Source organism: Ailuropoda melanoleuca, chromosome 8 (assembly GCF_002007445.2).
Source record: "Ailuropoda melanoleuca isolate Jingjing chromosome 8, ASM200744v2, whole genome shotgun sequence".
NCBI classification, from domain to species: domain Eukaryota; kingdom Metazoa; phylum Chordata; class Mammalia; order Carnivora; family Ursidae; genus Ailuropoda; species Ailuropoda melanoleuca.
In genome coordinates, this window is record NC_048225.1 from 75,141,174 (window position 1) to 75,159,728 (window position 18,555).

The window sequence follows — 18,555 nt, forward strand, 5'->3', positions numbered from 1 at the left end:
AACATAAAATATAGGACAAAAGTAAAATCCGGGGCACCTGGGTGGCACAGCGGTCAAGCGTCTGCCTTCGGCTCAGGGCGTGATCCCGGCGTTATGGGATCGAGCCCCACATCAGGCTCCTCCACTGTGAGCCTGCTTCTTCTTCTCCCATTCCCCCTGCTTGTGTTCCTCTCTCGCTGGCTGTCTCTATCTCTGTTGAATAAATAAATAAAATCTTTAAAAAAAAAAAAAGTAAAATCCAAATCTGTTATGTAAATAAATCAAAACCCATCTATAAGAAAAAAAGAATCTGGATGAATTACAAATAATACCCAGAAATATGCTACAAACTGGGGACATTTATAAAACAAAATTTCTCAAAAAGGTTGTAAATTAAAACAAAGGACAAAAGCATTCCAGGAAAGTGTAAACAAACAATGGTGACAACAGTTTAGGAGTTGAGATCTTAATCCAGACAGCCTTGAATTCCACACTTCGAAATAAACTTTAAAGCATTAAATGTGATTTTTTTAAAAGCAGGACATAATGAAAAAATTTACAATCCATAATGAAGAGAAAATAATTATAAACATCTACATAAGACGAATTTTAAGGTGTCCCCCCAGTATTCCTGCCTGTCAGTATCTGTGCCTTGAATAAAACCCCTCCCCTTGAAGCTGGAAAGGTAAGGATGTGGGCTGCGGCTCTGGCTGTGATGGGATATGATTATGTTCCATAACATGGTAAAAGGGATTTTACAGATTTAATGAAGGTTATTAGGCAACTGACTTCGAGTTAATCTAAACGTGTATTGCCCAAGCAGGCCTGGAGCAAGTCTGGGTCTAAAGGTGGGAGATGGAAGTCCAGCAAGGGAAAATTAATACAACGTATGTTCCATATAACATTGTAGATGAAAATGGTAAAGCAAAACAAAACTATAAGAAAGTTACTGGTTTACGTACTAATGCAAAATACTCTTTTGCAGTATTAGTAGTAGAATACTCTAATCCACCTTTGTCAGCATGATACCAAAAATTCGGAGACCAAGTAAGAATTTAAGACACAGTAAAGACAAAGGTAAGTGTGTGTATGTGTGTGTATGTTGTGTGAGAAAGATCCATACATCAATCTCTAGCCATAAAAGCAGAAAATATATTTTTTCTAATGCCCACAAAAAGGTCTCTTCACAAAAGATAACTGTGTTAGGTTAGAAATTTCTGTGAAAGTTCTAAAATGTAGAAATAGCAAAAATACGCTGGTCACAAAGCAAAACATTAGAAAGTAATAACAAGCTTCTGAAACAAACCAAAAAAACAACCTACAATTCCACCTAAACTGCTCTATTTTAAATAACTCTTGGGTCAAAGAGGAAATTAATACAGAAATTAACAGGATATTGATAATACAACATCATAGGACCTAGAACATGCAGCCAAAACAGTGCACAGAAAAAGATCCAGAACCTTAAATGTGTAGACGACCAGAAGGAATGAAAATATTTTAATCAAATATCCAAAACAGGAAGTTAGAAAAAAATAAACGAAAAAAAAAATGAATCCAAGGAAGGCAGTAGAAAAGAAGGCATACATAAAGACAAACCTGAATTTCTGAATTTGATAAGAGGAAATAATGAGACTAATAAGTTCAAATTTTGATACTTTCTCATGACAAAAAGACACTTCAATGACATTCTTTCCAAAACCTGTATTCCCAGTCTCATTATGAGGAAAACACCAGATAAATGCTAATCAAGGGACAGTCTACAAAATGCCTGACTAGTGCTCTTAAAACTGTCAGGGTCATGAACAAGGGAAGATGGTGAAACATTTATAGATCTGGGGAAACTAGGAGACCTGATGGCTGAATGCAGGGTGGGATCCTGGGTTGGATCCTGAAACAGGAAAAATGGGCAAAATCCAAATAAAGTCTATATTTCAGGGAATACAACTGTACTAACATTAATTTCTTAGACTTGACAAATGTCCCAGGTTACGTAAGATGTTAACATTAGGGTAAGTAGCATGAAGGGTGTATGAGATCTCTGTGCTAGTTTTGCAAATATTCTGTAAATCTAAAACTATTCAAAAAAATTTTTAAGAACTTAAGAAGACCTAGAAAATCTAGACAGAGCAACGAAAATGGAAGAAATACAAGTGATTATCCAAGGGCTAGCTCTCAAACAAAAACAGCATCCCAGGTCCTGAAGTTTCTATAAAAGGATTTTACCAAACATTTTAGTTACTAATAACTCCAATCTAATCATTCTGATAACATAAAGAAATTTAAAATCACTCACATTCTTTCCTAAAGTAAATAATGCAAAAATAATATAATTTTCCCTTACAATTTTAGTATATTATTTCTATTTTCTAAAAATACTGGATGCTATATCAGAAATGGCAAATAGTGGTAGAAATCTTTGTCTCATTCTTGACTTCAATGAGAATGCTTCTAATTATTTCCTTATTACATCTGGTCCTAGCTTTTGTGTTTATATATCACCTTAAGAAATTAACCACATATCTACTTTACTAAGAGTTGTTATCCAGAATAAACTTGGGGTGCCCGGGTGTCTCAGTTGGTTAAGCATCCAACTCTTGATTTCGGCTCAGGTCATGATTTCAGGGTTGTGAGATCAAATACCACTTTGGCTCCGCACTGGGCATGGAGCCCACTTAAGATTCTCCCTCCCTTTCTGAAAGAAAAAAAAAAAAAAAGAATAGACAAAATTTTATCAGTTTTTTTGCCTCCACAAAAAATTACCATGCAAATTTTCTTCTTTTTAAAGCAATTAATGTTAATTATTGTGTAATAGGTTCTCTTTTACTGAACCATCCCTGTAGGTTTGAAATAAATACCACTTGGTTATAGTTCATTATTCTTTTAACGTGGTTCTATATTCTGTTTGCTAATCTTTTTGTTAAGTGTCATTCAGTAACATTCATCATGAATTTATCTGAAGTTTTAGTGTGCACCTTTATTGGGTGTGTGGGTGTGTGCACGTACTGTCCTTCTTGGGCTTTGCCATCAAGCTCATACTAACTTCAGATTTGGGGATTTGCCCCTCACTAAGGTGAAAAGAGATTAAGCTGATTCCGTTTTAACTAGTCTCCTTCTTCTCTCTGACTAGCAACTGGTCTCCAGATTATGCAGTCCATTGTGAAATGGCATCACATGGTAAGTGATATTCTGTAAGATGGGGTTGTAACTGAAATCTCTTGGGTTAAAAAAAAATAACTTTTTCACTGCGTCTATTACAGGGATATAACGGTGTTTAAAATACCTGTGCTTGAGGCAAGGAAAAAAGGCAGTTTGGTTGAAAACTGTTTTTAGTGTTTTCTTCCCTGCAGAATCATGTTCTTGCTCACCCTCATGTACCCCTGGAAATGACTCTCAACACTAAATCAAAAATGATGAACGTTTTGACCCACCATCCCGCTGCCCCCTCCCCCAGTGTCCTACCTGATCTGCTACAAAAGCCTCATATCCTTCCTTCCATTGTCACTGTGGAAGCCCTTCTCACCAAACTGGGTCAGAAGATGAAAGGAGCTGCGAGAGAGGGAATCCCTTCCCCACCCCAATTATAGTGAGACTAACACTCACATAGCATTTATAACATGCTCTGAGTGCTTTAAATAAATAACTCATTTAATCCTTGCAACAGCCCTCCACGGTAAGTACTACCATTATCGCCACTTGGCTATTCAAGACACTGAGGGCAGGAAGTGACCTGCCCATGGTCATATAGCTACCAAGTGGCAAAGCCAGGTTACAAACTGGTGGAGACAGGTTCCTGGGTGGCCAGTCTAAGTACTAAGCTATCCTGTGTTTTCCCTACAACCAAGAATCTTTTCTGCCCTGGGCTCAGGGAGGACCTTTGAATAAATGATCAAGTTGAAGATTTTAAATAAACAGAATTCAATATTAATAATATGGTAACATTCTTCAAATAACCAAAAGAGACGGAAAATTCATGGAATCAGATATAGATGCCAATAAGGGAGACCACTTTCTAGGAGGGAATCAAGAGTAGAAGATTGGCAGAGAAGAGAGGGATAGAACACAATGGCAGCAGTTACAGGAAAAATAGAACCATGGTACATTTGTCAAACCTCAGAAATTAATATTAATACAATTGTATTCACTAAACTATAGACGTTATTTGGATTTCACCCATTTCTCCTGTTCCAGGATCCAATCCAGGATCCCATGCTGCATTCAGCCATCTGGTCTCCTAGTTCCCCCTGATCTCTGTTTCACCATCTTCCCTTGTTCATGATCTTGACAGTTTTGAAGAGTACTGGTTTGAAGGTAGTTTGTAGAATGTCCTCCAATTTGCATTTATCTGGTGTTTTTCACATGATTACACTGGAAATATAGGTTTTGGGGAAAATATCACAGAGGTAAAATGTCTGCATATTCTATCCCTGGAATGATGCCCAGGAAACCAGCAACAATTGTTGATTCTGGGGCTGGGAAGTAGGGTGTGGGAGCTGGGGCAAAACTGGAGACTTTGTCCACTTTTTACTCTTCTGAACTGTACATTTGCATATATTGCTTTTTAAAATCTTTAAATAAATGGGACATCATGCTTAAAATTTATTCAAACAGACACTTGTATAGATAATCTAAGCTTCATCACTGGGTCAAACAATATATTTGTCCTTAAGTGTGCAATCCATCTCTTGCTCTTGTAAAGGGGCTCTTTACTGTACATGTCTGTAAATGTCCCTCACCCTCAAAGGCTCAATTTTATCTTAATTTTTACCTTTATTTTTTCTTAGCTTTTATTTATTTTTATATCATTGGATTTTTTTTTCTTTATCTCTAAGCCACCTACAATCCCCCTTTATTTCCTTGTGGGGAGAGGAGACCTTAATTAATAAATTAGTGGAGAGCAAGATATCTTCCTATGTAAATTAGAAGCTTTTTTTTTTCTTTTGCTAGTAGGGATTACAAGTGGAGATTTTCCATCAGTGAGGGACGACCATGCAAAATTTTGATCTACTAGGATATGCAGACTGTTAGAGAAATAGAATAGTCCAAACAGGATCATTGCCAACAAGATGATGATGAGTTTTACTGAAAATATGAAGTGTACACAAAATTTAGAAAGCCTGAAGAGTTAATTTGTGGTATTTTACTTACTGTATTAGATCCACCAATTTGTCTCTGGAATCACGGTAGGAATTAGTGAGGCAGCTGCGAAAACTGAAGAGTAAGAACATGGTCCTATGAAGGTTAAAACCACACTACAGTTTCAGGTTCTAATTTGTTTTTCAGAAACATGGTCTCTATTTCTCTAAGCTCTAGGAAAGACCAAGTCCAGAACCAAAATTATATTTAAGAGAATGACATAGACTTGAGTTGGAAACAGTCGAATGTATAAAAAAAGATAGAAAAAGATGGTCAGATGGTTCTTGGGATACAAAACATAAACTTGTTTGATGTAGGTGTCAGGGTGTGAGCCTACATTGAGTTCCTGCTAGGATTCAAGCATGTCTGGACCGCTCCCATTGAGGCAGAAATAACAGAATGAAAGAGCCTGCAAGAAAAGAGCACATCTCAAGTGAAGATTATCAAGGTGGTGATTCAAGAACAAGGGGCCAGTGGAAGAGGGGAGGAGAGGCTCTCACTGAGGCAGCTGCTGAGTCCTAGGGCGATGGGGCTGCTGTGAGAGAGAAAAGCAACCCTCAGCTGAGAATGGCGAGAGTGAATGAGGTTGCCTGTGGCTTTTGCTTTAAAGCCAGAGCAACTTTTGTGCGACCCCAGTTCTCTGGATAATGGCCATCAGCAGCCCCGGGATGCTAACAGCATGCACTAGCAGCAGCACCAATGTCTTTGATAGATGACAGCACGCACCTCAGTGGTACCCTGTGGCTTCCACAGGGATGGGCACTATCATCACAACACATCAGCAATAAAGGATTTTTCACACCTTTAAATGACTGTAGACAGTTAAACATATGAAACAAAATCTTTCTGTATCTAATTAGACAAATCTATCCAATTATTTCTCTTTTTTAAAAATATATCAGCTCATTTTACTCATTTATGCTTCCAGGTGAACTTTGGAATACACTTTTCAAAGTTCTCCCAGAATTTCTTTGGCATTTTAATTAGAATCGCACTAAATTTATAGATTAATTTATAGAGAGTTTACTTCTATTATCTTGTCATCTGGCACATGTATTTTTCTTTTCACTTACTTGAATCTTAAGTGATTTTTTTTCTTCATGTAGACCTTGTACAGTTCTTGATCATTTATTTAGGGGCATTTTCTAGACTGTATGGTTATTGAGTGTAGAATATATGATCTGCAAATTTTCTCACTGTGCTCTGCAGACAAATCTAAGAAAACTGCCTAAACTAAAAATGACAAAAATTTAATCCTATCTTTTCTTCTAAAGGTTTTATAATTTTGCCTCTTGCCATTTAGTTCTATCATCCAATTTGATTTATTTTTGTGTAGGCATGAGGTAAAAATATAAATTTATGTTTTTAAATATGAATATCCATTGTCCCACTCTTATTTTTAACATAACATCTCATAGCATTGTTACAAAACAACGTGAGCTGCACAATTTCTATCCCTGGGAACTTAAAGAGATTTCCTTTATGATGTGGATATATGATAAGTACCTGTTTAGTTGTATTTTTAATTCAAATATATGCGACGCTCAGTCATGTTTCGATCTAAAAACTCCAGCCATTTATCTTCACGAAAGTATCTTGCATTATTGATTAAACAACATTCTTTCTTATGTTTTCTGCATTCTTTCTCTCTGGGACTTCTATTACTGAGACACTGGATTGTAACATTTTAAGACATCCCAAGATTTCATGGCTTTAAATTTATGGGCTCCCCATTATCTGTTACACGTGAAAACATACTGAAGAATCAACTCAGGACAGAACAAAGTGTTTCTCTATATGAAAGGATTGAGGTGTGTGTATTAGTGAATTGGTACATCAAAATGTTAACTGACAAGACAATTTCAATAATGCTCTATGACTGTTCGAGAAAAGATTAATGCCTTGGGTATTCATATAATTAAAATATAGTTTTGTGCTTTATTCCAACTGTTATTTTTAAATGCCTGTCCCTAGTAACAGTAAAAAGAAATCTGGAAGTTTAAAAAATGTTAATATTATTTAATGTGACTATTAATATAATCATTGAACTAACACACACTCATCTTTTCAGGAGTCACTAGACAATTTGTTGGAATTTTTTTTGGCTCTCCATGGGTTAAGTTTGCTAAGTCAGTATTACCACTTCCAACTGGACCAGATAATGTTGACTGATGAGGACAATAACACTTTTTCTGGCCATTGAAGATTTATTAGTGTAAAGAGGAAACTTTCCATACTGAATACAGAAGCAGTTTGGTAATATGATCGACCTAGAAGTACTAGTGTTCACAGACACCATTAGTATAATCAAAGTGGATTTAAAAAAGGCATAAGAGAAGGAAATTAAAGTCATTGATGGACTGGGGAAAGCTGACTTGAAATTGTTCCAAAATAAGTGCAGTTCCAAAGCTCTTTCTAAAATGTGGACATAAAGAAAGTATCTGCAATTACCAGCTCGCTAAATTTTATCCATTTTTTGGAGTTAAAATTTTCTGCATCAATGAGTATCACAGGAAACTTGTGGATAATATTTATATTATTATGATAATCCTTAATGACCCAACCCAGGTATAGACTAACCCAGGTATAAACTAGGAATGTGTTACAGAAAGGAATCATAAGGAGCCTTCAAAAATGAGAATAATTAGAGATCCTCATCTCCTTGAACTGTTGGAGGTGATGTGAACATGATGGTTTTCATCATCTGTTTTATTCAGTTTCTTTTTTATATTACATGCTAAGAGCACTATCTATTACAAGTTCTGAGGGTTTAAAAGATTATATCAAAGAGATGAGAAGGAAAGCAGTAAATTTTATCAGCAGAATTCTATCAGCTATTGAGACAGATACGTGTGAACATAGGTCCACAACAGGCTGTTTCCAGCAGGTTTTGGAATGCATGAATGAAACCACATTGAGACTTGGACCTGAAACAACACTTTGACTAACCAGTACCAAGTAAATACTGCTAGGCATTGATAATGGACACACTAACTGGTTATGAGATCCGTGCATACTTGAGCATAAAAATAAAGTTCTTTTTGCTGGCTCCAGTCAAAGAAAGTGGAAATCCTCTCCATTTTGGAAGTCATGGAAATTGGGGTCTCTGTGTCTGTAGAGGTCCTCTGTTTCCATAGTCATGCTGTAATTTTGAGTTACCTCAAGAGAGTATATACTCGAGTGGCCACCAACAAGCAAATTCACCAAAAATGCTCACTGCTCTGTTTGGGGTAGAAGAAAGCACAGGAGGCAGAAGTCCACCTGAGAAAAATGATAAAGAGAAAGGTATGAGGTCTCTAGGCATACAACGTCAAGGTCTCTTCCATGAGTTTTAATATTTTATACCAGAATCAGTCAAAAGGCAGGTACTGTACCAAGTACACATGGTTCTGAATGGAAATTAAGTGGTTTTGCCACAATAATACAATCTTGCTTTTTTGAGAGTCTCATGTGTTGACTTGAGTCTTAGAGAAAGGAAAAGTCATCTTTGGCTAGTAGCGCCTTTTTCTTTGTTCATTTGTGCATAGATTCATTTGCGTCTGAAGATCACGGAGGACCCCCGATCCAAATGTGAGACCTGAACTGCATGCATCAGCATAGTGAACCCACCAATCTGGGGATCTGCTTCAACCCTGTCCTGAGATCTTCCCACCCAAGTCTCCAGTAGCTTTCATGCTCCAAATCTAAAAGATATTTTTCTGTCTTTTTCTTGTATGACCTTCAAGCAGCATTTGACACTGTTACCAGTTACTAAGTATCTCTTAAATCTCTCCTATTTCCCCTGCCAAACCCTAACTAACCCTATTCTATTACAATCTCTCTCCTGCTGGGTAACATTAGCCTTAATTTTTCTCGTGCAACCACTTTACCTTGTTCAATGAAGTCTACAAAACAGTGCTGTGATCTTGTCCCTCCTTTGATTAAATGATTCCCCATCGTTCGTAAAACTTTAGGGTTCACAAAAGGACTTGTCCTGATTTGGCCTCTCTGGCCCCATGACTTACTTCTCTCCCTACTCTCTTTGCTCTGGCCACATGGCCTTCTTACATGTCCTCTAATGCAGTGGTTCTCAATTCTGGCTTCATATTAGAATTACGTATGGATCTTTAAAAAAAAAAAAATACTATTGCTCCAGAGATTTTGATTCACTGGTGCAAGGTGAGTTCTAGGCATCTGGATTTTCTTACCATGGGTTGAGAACCACTTCTCTAAAGCATCAAACCCTTTTTTAACTCAAGTCCTTAGTACATACTGTTTCTCTGTTCGAAAAACTCTTCTCCACTCCCTTCACCCCCATAATCTCTAGGTTGAAATTAAAACTTCTTTTAAAGGTGAAATTCCTGGATATCCTTTACTAGGTAGCTTCCTTTAATAATCCTTATAATTCCTCTTTAAGACAACATGATTTCTGTTGTTTCAAGTTTGCTTTCCCATAAGATTAAAGCCAAAAACTATATATTTTGCTCCTGCTCTAGCCCCACTGCCTAGCATGTAATAAATATTTAAAAAAAAAATCTGATGGTTAATTGAAAATGTCTGTATCCTGGGGATTCAGCTTTGGACAGATATTAAAGAACTATTTAGCCCCCCATCTTCCTGTAACAAGATTCTTGGCTGGGAAGGAAGAGTTATAAGGATGGCAAAGACTTTTTGATGAGGGAAGTGTGTATTTGGGGTCCCATGTTGAGCCTAGACCATGTTTATCATAAGATCCTAAAATGTCCGGAGAATTGGTGTTGTAGGCCCCAAGTCTTCCTGGAAGAAAGCTTTCTAAGGAAAGACAGCTGAGGCACAAAACTAGTTTAAAGAGAATGATCCATATAGAAAGATTGGGGCAATTCTATATAGAGCCCAGTAAACTCTCTTTCAAGGATTTCTCTCACCAATCTTCCTAGGAGTGTAAGTCATAAACAAGTAAAAACTAAATGAACCACAACCCTGATAGTGCACAGTGTGGTTACACTGGTTCTGGTGGCTTCTGCAGCAGTGGAAAATAATTTAACTGGCTTTGGGAATCAGGGATGAACTAATTCTGCGTGTAGCCTTCAGCTCTCTCAGTATCTGGCCTTGCCACGGTTGGAAAGATGTGAGAACATCAGCAAACACATCGCTACCTTTGGTAAGACACCAACACAGACAGGAAGCTGAAGGGTAAAGGCATTGGGTATTCATACCCTCAATTCATATTCTTCATCGCTCTGCATTTTGGTATTTTGCTACTGTCAAAGAAAAGGAGATTCTAGTGAGTAGTGATGAAGGAAAAGGTGCCAACTCACATAATATTCAAGAGGACCATGTCCATGGTTCCCTTTGAGCATTCCCAGGATTGTTTGGGAATTACTAGAGGGGAGCTCAAATTCCCCCAGTACAATGATTATTATGGTAATACCATTTCCCCCCAGGCTAAGGTGGCATCAGAAACACATAATGTATGTGATTTGAAACATCTGAGGCTTAAGGAACTAGTCAAATTGGCATGACTCCAATTTCTCTGGCCAAGAATGACAACAGATATTGAACAAAAATGTCAATGATATAAGATATATATAAAAAGCAGATGGTCCGCTTAAAGAAGAAAGTCAAAATAGTAAATATGGAAGCTTAAGGTCCACCAGGCTGGTCCTAGAACCTAGTATTATGAAAAATTTTACAAAGTACAGATTTCCAGGATTGTGACCATTTCATCATTTACTGTGGGTTTCCAATGAAGAGCCATAGTGATTAAGGAGTAATTGAAAATGAGATAAAGGAGAATTTATCCATATAATGGAAGTTAAAGCCAGAGTGATAATCATAATACCCCAGAGAGGCACTGAAAAATTTCTGGGAACACTGGTGAACATGTTATAGAGTCTAAAGAATAACAAAAAAACCTAATTGGGGAAAGCAGGTGAAGTTCCTGGCCAATTCCTTTAACTTCCTAGATTGACATCACTACAGAACCAGTTTATAGATGTTAGACAATCCTTATCACTTGCCGATGTGTGCACTGGCTTCTGGCATTACATTCACATTAGCGGTTCCTATAGTGCAGGCAAAAGCATGTCCACGACAAGGAGGGGACGTGCTGTAAATCAGTTATTCAACAACAACAACAACAAAATTGTGATGCCAAAGTAATGCAAGCAGAACAATAACCTGGTGATGGAGTTGTAGTAACAAATGTGGCTCCATGAGAAAAAGAGAAGCTAGCTAATAGATAGGAAGCAGAGGTCCATGTTATTATAGATCAGCTAATTGGCAATTTATTACTGTGAAGCAAGCTCCAAGATTGAGAAGAAATAGTTCACTTAAAAAGTGCTTCTCAATCCTAGCTGTACGTCACAATCACGGGAGCCTCTGTTTTGTTTTGTTTTTAATGTCTGGTCTTGAATACAGACCTATTAATTCTCTGGAGGTGTGACTGAGGAATCAAAATCAATATTTTTCAGCGACTCAATGTACAGCCAGTTTTGAGAACCAGTGATTTCGATTTGAAGTGTTGAAATTGACTTCCAAGGACTACAGCCCAGTCAGAACTTTGAGGAAAGTTCCCATTGAGGCAATAGTCCCGAAAGATCATTGCTGATATAGAGACAGAATGTTCAGTTGGTTACTGTCCAGAGAAATGGGTACTAGTGTATTTCTGGCCAAATTGAAAGAAAATGGTGACAAGGAAAAAATGTCTAACTTGAAACTAGACAAATCACCATTTATAGTTCCATGTCACAGTGAGAGTTGTCTGCCATGTGGAAAGTTTTTGTTCTCTAAGTAATGATAACATGCAATGTGGTAATAAGGAACATAGCAAAGAATTATTCTCTAAGTTGAGTAGGATCATGTTTGCTGTTGTTAGGAATCAATGATGGATATGATATAAATATTTTAGAGAAAGGGGCACCTGGGTGGCTTAGTCAGTTGAGTGTTCAGCCCAAGTCATGATCTTGGGGTCGTGAGATTGAGTCCCATGTGGGGCTCTGTGCTCAGTGGGGAGTCTGCTTGAGATTCTCTCTCTCTCTGTCCTTCCCCTTGCTCATGCCCTCTCTCTCTCTCTCTCTCAAATAAATAAATAAATCTTAAAAAATATATTTTAGAGAAAGAAGAATAACTCTTGCACCACTCAGTCTGAGCCCAGGCCAGAGACTGGGGTGTTAGGAAATGTTCAGTGTGCTCGTACCCGGGAAGGTCATGACAGCATACTTGTGTCTACTGGGGAAATGCCAGTTTTTAGTTCACATCCCAAACAGGAAGTTTCTCTTACCATCCTAGTTAGTTCAGGCTGGTTTAGCAAGATACTATGGACCAGGTGGCTTAAACGATGGAAATTGTACACAGTTCTAGAAGCTGAGAAGGCCAAGATCAGAGTACGACGGATTCAGTGTCTGGGTGAGGTTGCTCTTCCTGGTTTTCAGATGGCCACCTTCTCTTTGCATTCTCGTGTGGCAGAAAGAGAGAGAAAGCAAGCTCTCTTGCATCTGTCTTATAAGGGCATGAACCCCATCTTGGTGTTTAACCTCATGACCTCATCTAAACCTCATTTTACCCCAAAGGCCCATCTCCAAATACCATCACATTGGGTATTAGGGTTTCAAAATACAGTTTTGGAGGGGACACAAACGTGCAGGCCACATATGGACTTAATAGACAGGCATATAGTCCTATCCATTGGAATAGCTCTCGCATACCACAAAGGCAGGACGTGGATCCCACAGGGCATTCCATGCTGGAATCAGAGGAGCACTGAACAGACAGTAAAGGGCTTTTGTTAGGGTGACAAATAACCAGTGGTGGGCATTTGCATATGCATTAGAGGGAATAAATGCCCTTGGAAATAGTATTATTATACAGCAGGACCTAAGAAAGAACTTTGAGTTATTTCAGAAATACAGACTGAGAATTTCCATAAACAGTACTATTGGGTCTGATGCAAGAAGGTGACATTGCAACAGAGGCTTGCAAAAACAAGACAAGGATGCACACAAGGCAAGCGATGTTCTTCCACTAGGCGTTTTCCAGTTTCTTCAAAAAAGAATTGGAAAGTCTTAATGGAACCTCATTGATTATCATGGATAAGTTTAATAGCTATACATCGACCTGTATGTGGTTCTCATTCTACGGCATGAACAGTTCTTCAGTAAAGCCTGACTTAAATCATCCTGCTGGTATTTTTATCAAGAGACCACACTGAGTAGATTGTACTTACCAGTTACAGTGGTGTGCAGGGGAGCTCCTGGTAATGAACACGGCAAACAAAATTTCTTCTGGAAATGCTAATTATAGAAGCACAGTGGTTGGCTGCACAAGGCCACCATTTAGGCCAAGAAGCTATCACGGATTTAAATTAGAGTTTGTTCTCAATACTACGAGCTCTTGGATTTATATTCCAGTCCAGTCTCTGGGAAGGAGAGAACTACATGTGATGCCTCATAGGACTGCCAACATTGATTCTTTTCTTTTTCCTGATACTTCCAGGAGAATATAGCTACCTGCCTGTGGGATGCGTACTCAGGCCTGTTGGGTGATCAAGCCATGATTCTCGCTATTAACTCCAGGTACAGAAAGCTCTAATGCTCTCCCATTTCACTGACTGAAGATCTTTAAAATGCAATAGAGAAAAATCACAATTGTGGAAAACAGAAAACGGCTCCAAATCCCACCATCCTAACTCAGCAGCTACTATTTCTTTCTTTCTCGTGTTCTTCCTCAATTCTTAAGTATTGTACGGACCAGCAGGTAATCTAATTATTATAGAATAATAAGCAGATTTGCTGTAATATTTTTCCTTTTGGCCTTATGCCTTAAGTTCTTCTTTTTCTCCATACTCATATTTGCATTTTAATGGCGGTATAAGATTCCCCAATTTGGACATTTTAAAATTATATTTTATTTTGCCAATATTATGATAATCATCTTTGTACATAAAAGAGCATATCTTCTCTGAAATATTTTTTTGAAACAGCATTCTGAGGGGGACGTGACTGATTTAGATGATAGGCAACCACAAAAATGCCCTGCTGCTGGGAATCCTAATTGGTGGACAGCCCCAGCTTCTGCCTTTACAGATCCACCAGCATGACCGTCCAGGCACCATGGTGGGACAGTCAACTCCAGCGGGTGACTTTGAATCTAGGAAACCCATCAACCTGGCTGAAGCCTTCCTGGAAGTTGCTGTTGTCTAAGACACTTTCTACCCTAACCCCGCCNACCTCATCTAAACCTCATTTTACCCCAAAGGCCCATCTCCAAATACCATCACATTGGGTATTAGGGTTTCAAAATACAGTTTTGGAGGGGACACAAACGTGCAGGCCACATATGGACTTAATAGACAGGCATATAGTCCTATCCATTGGAATAGCTCTCGCATACCACAAAGGCAGGACGTGGATCCCACAGGGCATTCCATGCTGGAATCAGAGGAGCACTGAACAGACAGTAAAGGGCTTTTGTTAGGGTGACAAATAACCAGTGGTGGGCATTTGCATATGCATTAGAGGGAATAAATGCCCTTGGAAATAGTATTATTATACAGCAGGACCTAAGAAAGAACTTTGAGTTATTTCAGAAATACAGACTGAGAATTTCCATAAACAGTACTATTGGGTCTGATGCAAGAAGGTGACATTGCAACAGAGGCTTGCAAAAACAAGACAAGGATGCACACAAGGCAAGCGATGTTCTTCCACTAGGCGTTTTCCAGTTTCTTCAAAAAAGAATTGGAAAGTCTTAATGGAACCTCATTGATTATCATGGATAAGTTTAATAGCTATACATCGACCTGTATGTGGTTCTCATTCTACGGCATGAACAGTTCTTCAGTAAAGCCTGACTTAAATCATCCTGCTGGTATTTTTATCAAGAGACCACACTGAGTAGATTGTACTTACCAGTTACAGTGGTGTGCAGGGGAGCTCCTGGTAATGAACACGGCAAACAAAATTTCTTCTGGAAATGCTAATTATAGAAGCACAGTGGTTGGCTGCACAAGGCCACCATTTAGGCCAAGAAGCTATCACGGATTTAAATTAGAGTTTGTTCTCAATACTACGAGCTCTTGGATTTATATTCCAGTCCAGTCTCTGGGAAGGAGAGAACTACATGTGATGCCTCATAGGACTGCCAACATTGATTCTTTTCTTTTTCCTGATACTTCCAGGAGAATATAGCTACCTGCCTGTGGGATGCGTACTCAGGCCTGTTGGGTGATCAAGCCATGATTCTCGCTATTAACTCCAGGTACAGAAAGCTCTAATGCTCTCCCATTTCACTGACTGAAGATCTTTAAAATGCAATAGAGAAAAATCACAATTGTGGAAAACAGAAAACGGCTCCAAATCCCACCATCCTAACTCAGCAGCTACTATTTCTTTCTTTCTCGTGTTCTTCCTCAATTCTTAAGTATTGTACGGACCAGCAGGTAATCTAATTATTATAGAATAATAAGCAGATTTGCTGTAATATTTTTCCTTTTGGCCTTATGCCTTAAGTTCTTCTTTTTCTCCATACTCATATTTGCATTTTAATGGCGGTATAAGATTCCCCAATTTGGACATTTTAAAATTATATTTTATTTTGCCAATATTATGATAATCATCTTTGTACATAAAAGAGCATATCTTCTCTGAAATATTTTTTTGAAGCAGCATTCTGAGGGGGACGTGACTGATTTAGATGATAGGCAACCACAAAAATGCCCTGCTGCTGGGAATCCTAATTGGTGGACAGCCCCAGCTTCTGCCTTTACAGATCCACCAGCATGACCGTCCAGGCACCATGGTGGGACAGTCAACTCCAGCGGGTGACTTTGAATCTAGGAAACCCATCAACCTGGCTGAAGCCTTCCTGGAAGTTGCTGTTGTCTAAGACACTTTCTACCCTAACCCGCCTTCCTTCCTTCTCGCCTTGTCTTAGGAATCTCATGCACCTCTCATCCTGTTTTGGCATCTGCTTCCCATGAGCCCCAACTACTGCAGAGGGAATGAAAGCTTCTTAGAGCTTTTAATAGGGAGTCAGTTTGCAGTCCAGAAAAACCTCACTAATAATGTATGTTTCTTCAAAGCCTAGTCACATGAAGACATAGATACGTACATGCATTTTTCCACTTTAGTGATTTAATAGGGTCAAAATTGTACTTCCTTAGTGTTTCAATTTGTATTCCTTTCAAAAAAAAAAAAGACCCAGTATTTTCTGTATGTTTATATATTGATGAATTTTCTCATGTGGGCATTTTCTCGTGGTCTTTGCAGCTTCATGAGGATTTTAGTGGGGGCATATACTCGGTAAACGTCTCCTGGCATTTTTATGGTTTTAAAATTTTTATTCTTTTCGATCTTGTCAGAATTGATTTTAGTGCCATTGCTATATANTTGCTGTTGTCTAAGACACTTTCTACCCTAACCCGCCTTCCTTCCTTCTCGCCTTGTCTTAGGAATCTCATGCACCTCTCATCCTGTTTTGGCATCTGCTTCCCATGAGCCCCAACTACTGCAGAGGGAATGAAAGCTTCTTAGAGCTTTTAATAGGGAGTCAGTTTGCTGTCCAGAAAAACCTCACTAATAATGTATGTTTCTTCAAAGCCTAGTCACAAGAAGACATAGATACGTACATGCATTTTTCCACTTTAGTGATTTAATAGGGTCAAAATTGTACTTCCTTAGTGTTTCAATTTGTATTCCTTTCAAAAAAAAAAAAAACAAGACCCAGTATTTTCTGTATGTTTATATATTGATGAATTTTCTCATGTGGGCATTTTCTCACGGTCTTTGCAGCTTCATGAGGATTTTAGTGGGGGCATATACTCGGTAAACGTCTCCTGGCATTTTTACGGTTTTAAAATTTTTATTCTTTTCGATCTTGTCAGAATTGATTTTAGTGCCATTGCTATATGTTTTTTCTTTCACTTTTTTGTATGGCCTCTGGTATAAAATTAATTCCACATCACAATTTTACTATTATGTTCACTTTCTCCTAGTTTTCTGTTGCTTGATTTTTGTTACTCTCTAGACTATAACAGATATTCTTTATGTTATGAACTAACTTAAATTATCTTCACGATTTCATTATACAAACCAGAAGTCAACAAACTTGGCCTATGGGCTAAATCCTACTGTTTTTGCAGACTCCTGGTTTTGTACATTCTGAGAGATAAAAATTTTTTTTTTTTTTTTTTTTTTTTTTTGAGAGAGAGGTAGTGAGAGTGGAGAGAGTTGGAGCAGAGAGAGGCAGAGAGAGAAAGAATCCTAAGCAGGCACCACACTCAGTGCAGAGCTATGTGAGGCTCAATCTCATGATCCTGAGATCATGACCTGAACCGACATCAAGACGGAATGCCTAACTGACTGAGCCACCCAGGGGCCCCCCCCTTTTTTTTTTTTTTTTACATTTTTGAATGGTTGGGGCAGATTAAAAGAAGAAGGATATTTCACATGAAATGCTATATGAAATTCAAATTCCAAGGTGGGTAAACAAAGTTTTGTTGGAACACAGCCACATTTATGTATTTATTCATTCATTGTCTATGACCGATTTTGCATTATGATGGCAGACCTGAGCAGACAGAATCCATTTGGCCAGAAAAGCCTACTATACTTGTCATCTGGATGGTCGCAGAAAATGTTTGCTGATCCCAATACAGATATTTATTTAAAATGCTTCATTTCCAAAAGCTTGTTTAAACTCTGAATGCTTTTTTATATTCATCTGTATAAGGGAATAGTTATGTGTTTAAGGGTTCCAAGCTGTTCTTGAGTACCTTGATGGCAGTGGTAGATATAGGAGTGTGATAAAATTGTATAGAACTAAACACACACACACACACACATATACGAGCACAAATAAAACTGGGGAAATCTAAATAAGATGGTTGGAAGGAATCAATATCAATATCCTGGTGGTGATATTATACTATAGTCTTTGGAGAACGTTACAATTGGGGAAAACCGTGGGAAGTATATTAAATGTTTCTCTGTATTATTCCTTACAACAACATGTAAAGCTACAAATATCTCAAAAAGAGTTCTAAGAATACATTCTGACCCAACATGAAATATTGTCAATAAATTAGTGCCACATCTTCTTTATTCATTCATCTATTGAAGGGTGATGGGGTAGCTCAATTTTTAACTTTTTGAGGAAACTCCATACTGTTTCCCAAAGTGGCTGTCCCAACTTGCATTCCCACCAAAGTGTAAGATGGTTCCCCTTTCTCCAAATCCTCTCCAACATTTGTTGTTTCCTGCCTTGTCAATTTTTGCCATCCTAACTGGTGTAAGATGGTATCTCAATGTGGTTTTGGTTTGAATTTCCCTGATTGTTAATGATGTTGAAGGTGTGGCCCATATATATATTATGGAATATTACTCAGCCATCAGAAAGAACGATTACCCACCATTTACATCGACCTGGATGGAACTGCAGGGGATTATGCTAAGTGAATTAAGTCAAGCAGAGAAAGACAATTAT

General features: G+C 38.1%; 1 long non-coding RNA gene across 1 annotated transcript; it reads left to right on the top strand.

Moving 5' to 3' along the window:
- The first annotated feature begins 1,008 nt into the window (after positions 1–1,008).
- LOC109489530 lies at positions 1,009–13,627 on the top strand. The gene is made up of 3 exons (XR_004627498.1): positions 1,009–1,056; positions 3,110–3,156; positions 13,567–13,627. It is a non-coding gene; the product is annotated as an uncharacterized LOC109489530 (long non-coding RNA).
- The last annotated feature ends 4,928 nt before the right edge of the window (positions 13,628–18,555 follow it).